This window comes from Saccostrea echinata, unplaced genomic scaffold (genome assembly GCF_033153115.1).
Source record: "Saccostrea echinata isolate AGI-Se365-2 ecotype Australia unplaced genomic scaffold, CSIRO_AGI_Sech_v1 ptg000016l, whole genome shotgun sequence".
In the NCBI taxonomy this organism is placed as follows: Eukaryota; Metazoa; Mollusca; class Bivalvia; order Ostreida; family Ostreidae; genus Saccostrea; species Saccostrea echinata.
This window is the reverse complement of record NW_026889765.1, coordinates 24,705,521-24,709,956: the sequence shown is the minus strand read 5'-3', so window position 1 is coordinate 24,709,956 and position 4,436 is coordinate 24,705,521. Positions and strand designations below refer to the sequence as shown.

Sequence of the window (4,436 nt, the reverse complement as noted above, 5' to 3'; positions counted from 1 at the left end):
CAGTTATTAGCGGAGTACCAGGCTATTCAATGTTAGGAAAATCTGACACTTTGATGTCTGTGATGAGTGTTTCGGACATCTGTCTATACAAATTAAAGGCGACCCGTCGAAATGATTCTAGTGCTGCCATTGGTAGAAATTAATGACAGGCTTCAGCCAGCCCATCGTATGCAAAATAAGATTAACATGGTAACATTTCCCGCGAAAACTTACACTCTTTCAGAAATTCTATTATCCTGTGTTCTGTTGAAATCTCCGAACGTTCTCTATACATCAAGGTAAGATATCTTTTAATTTCTATTTTTTTTTTTATGTAAAAGTAAATTAGGTAGTTCATCGATTCATTAAAATCTCTTTAGTTCATGAGGGATCAAGCTTAAATAATTTTGAGGCTTCAGGTTGTACCACATTATCAAAATTTAGGACATCGTCTTAGTAAAATTGTAGAGCTTTAGATGTTAATTTATCATTTTAAATAGATAATTTAAAACAAACGTCGTGGAAGAAGTACTCCTGTTCACATTTTTTTTAAAACAATACATTATATATACATTTGTAGTATATCTCTATGATATATACATGCAGAGAGCAAATATCTTCATTTTCACAGGCCACAGGTCATTACTTGACCTAATCACACTGCGCAATCATGCACGGATCTAGAAGGGGGAGGGGGGGGGGGGTCGGGACCTCTGGAATTTGCAGAGTTATTAAATATATATACTATACCAAGTAAAAATGACCTTGGACCCCCCCCTCCCCGAAAACACGATCCCTCCTCGAAAACGCGGATCTATGTGAAATTGATATGAAAAGTCATAGCTATCTATGTGAAATGGGTATGAAAAGTCATAGGTATGAAGCTTTAAATGTCAACGAACACCCCCACCCCCCACCCCCTTCACGAAATAGGTTTTTCACGTTTGAGAAAAGAGTTGAGTTTTTTCTTTTTCTTTGTCTGTTTGTTTGTTTGTTTTTCTTTTTTGAAATATATTTCTTGGATGGAAAAGTTTTTTTTTTTTGAATGGGGGGGGGGGGGGGAGGGGTCCACCCCCGGAAAAAAGTCTTGGTTCCGCGCCTGGCAATAATATCTACCGGTACATAAAATGACTTGTTTAATTTAACAATGAGCATGCTTTTCATGTATAAAAAGTCGGGATGGGTATAACCAAAAATTTCATATCGCGATATATCACTTCAATCCTTATCATGAACTACCATTTTTTTTACACAAGAAATTTGAAAATCTGTTGGAAAAATCAATGCATTGCAATCAACCCAGGAACAGCTGACAAACACTTCTGTCCCTGTTTCGGGCTGACACGCCATTGATTCAAAGGGGAATTCGTAAGGTATTTTGCTTCAGCCTTGTTTCGACGTAAAACTAGGGGAAAATTCTGGTGATTAGTGTTTTACATGAATCTGCACATTTAGAGTAAGATGGGGAGGTTTTCTGAAAAGGGAGAAGTAAGTTTAGACGTTTGAAAAATAATAAAGTCGTCATGGTACGTGGTAATTAGATTCTTGATTTTTCGGCGGGGGAGGGGGGGGGGGGGGCAAGTAATAAATTTGAAATCAAGGTCAACTCAATAGGCAAAAAAAAGTGTGGAGGCTCATAAAAGTCTGTGGTGCAGAGTGCCAATATATAATTTCATAGGAAACTTGAACCGTGCACATCGAATTAAAATGGACTTATATGTTAAGATGATAGAAAAGGAATAACTTTACTGGTATTTTTTTTTGTGTGCAATTCTTTTAAGCTTTAATGAAAAAAAAAAAACCTGTAGAATTTCAAGTTGACACACACACACACCTAAACAACCTCCCACACAATCCCACACCCTCTCTCTCACACACACAGACACCCTCACACCCACACTCACAAACATCAAAATACCATCTACTGGCCGTTTATAGTACAAACATCTTCACATTAGGTAATATGTAATTATTGTTTGTAAATAGATTAGATTCACTTACTTTGATCGTCAACAGTAATTTCTATGTCATTGCCATCAGTATCACTGCTTCCTACAAAGAGGGAGTCTACTGTGCGTCGCAATTTGTGGGATCTTCTTTATAATAAAAAAACAACAAAAAATCTGTCGGCATAAATGTAGAATGGCTGAAACATATCACTGGAAATCGAAATATTTGCCCTCAATAGCGTATTCGAATTCGATTGGCTATATCCCCAAAAATCACCAATCAAATTAAGAATAACTGTTTGACATGCGCAGAAATAAAGGAGCGGAAGTTAAATACTCATTCAAACATTTTGTTGCAGATCGAGAAAAACATGTATTGAAGATGAAGATCTTTTGCATTCAAGTGAAACTGTCAATTCAGGACTAGGTAAGATATATGATTTTGACTTAAAAAGCATGTGCCATTTGTACAAAGTATTTAAGTTTTAAAGAATGATTGAATGTTAAAAGTTAAATGTTCAGCATACATGTATTAAACAAGACAAGATATAGAAATGAGAAATAATAATAATAAAAAAAAAAAACTTGTAAAAGGGTGAATATATATACATATTTTTGGTCCTTTAATACTGGAAAATCGTAACGTTAAGACTAAAAGGACCGGCATTTCTCTTAAATTATACCAACATTGTACGTACTTAATGAATTTTTTTAATCGAAAATTTATTTTCATGTAAGTTTTAATTGATTAATTATCAACTGAAATGAATTTTTAAAATCCTATAGTATGCCGTTTTGTTTAAATCTCTGAGCTTCCAAATTATGAAGATATCTAGACTGAATGTGTAACGAGAATTTTTGATTTCGCATTCGATAACTTCGGATAATTCCCAGCGTTACTGACATGAAACAGCCGAGATGTGTTGAATGAGTAATTGTTAATCCATTCCTTACCCTTGAGGTTATTTTTATCAGTGTCCATAAAACAAGAAGTGGTAAGGCTGATTTTTCCCATTAATATAATTTAATCCGCAACCATCGTTCTGTTCGCATCACGGAGTACACACATGTAATGAATAATGGTTCAAGGGATAATAACAACTGTGTAGATAGAAAAGACAATGCTTACTGCCCTATTTTAAAATTATTTTCACAAATGCCGCTTTTCTAATTTTAAACTGACAAAATGTCAGAAATACTCAAGCTGTAGAAAGTAGTTACAAAGAAGTGTCATTAATATTCATAATCTAAAGTAAGAAATAGGCTATTAAGTATTTTCACGTGCTTGATAAATATAAGAAAGAGTTAAGAATTTTTAGTAACCTTTTAACATCATACAAAACTTAAAATTTCATTAATTATTCTTTTACGGACACACGTCTTTTAAAAGTTTTTATTCAGTATACATGTATTTCAGGAATATCCGTGGAAGCATTATTTTCTGTTGAACCCGTCCGTTTTAAGCAAATTGCTTTTCCATGAACGTATTTTTATATGCTACATGTATTTATATTATTCAATTCACTTACATGTAATATGTATATCCTAAAGACATAGCAAAATTTGATCTATTACACCAGTATTAAGTTTCTTTTTTAAATGAGACCCCGCCCCAAAAAAAAATCCCTCAAATCGATTAAAATTGGTACATCAAATTCCAGTCATTTTTCCTTTTTTTCATCATCTTCGCTTTTCTATTATTTCCTTTAAAATAGAAATTTACCAAAAAATAGGCATGCGATGATAATCCCTAAAACTTATGAATTATGTTTTATCGAATACAGCCCGAGAAATTAATAACAGTTCTATGACAGGGAAAGAATTTACGACTTTGTAATATAAAATATGTACAAAATTGTTGTTACATGTAAACTGGAATAGAGTAGTCAGATCAATACACTGTTTTACCGATGAAAGATTAACCTGTTTCACCTTTCAACAGTAACCAATGAACTCGTCCGTTGATGGTTGTGGGAAATTCTACGAAAAGGAAAAGCAATCGTCTGCAGCCAAAGGGTGAATCACGTCGAATTTCTCTATCTTGTGGACTGGTTTTGATAATTTGAAATTTTGTTTTGTTTCCTTGATACCTAACAAACGTGTGAATATGTATTCAATATGCCCGGAATAGGTACTCAGAATAATTACCGTGTGTGTTGTGTGTGTGTGTTTAAATAATTGATGTGTAAAGTTTTTTTTTATAAATAGATAAATTATTCAGTATGCTTTCAAGTAAACATCGTCTGTCTCCCTCAGCCGCGCTTACTCTTTCCTCGCATATTTAATAAGGCCACCTAAAAAATAATGTTCGTTGGACTTCTCACTCAAAATGAAATCGAAGTACCGATATTCTTCACTGTCAACCGGAACTAATCCATTTACTAAATAACAATGAAATGTAATGATTCATTGAAATATCTCGTAATAAATGTATAATTTTGGTTACAGATTCTGATACCCTAAAAGAATATGAAGCAGTGAATGAAAGAATGGGATTGTCTTGTGGAG

The 4,436-nt window shown here is 33.7% G+C and overlaps 1 long non-coding RNA gene across 1 annotated transcript; it reads left to right on the top strand.

Moving 5' to 3' along the window:
- Nucleotides 1-239: 239 nt before the first annotated feature.
- Nucleotides 240-4,436, top strand: LOC133189043 (uncharacterized). Its single transcript, XR_009721389.1, has 3 exons — nt 240-278; nt 2,288-2,355; nt 4,377-4,436. It is a non-coding gene; the product is annotated as an uncharacterized LOC133189043 (long non-coding RNA).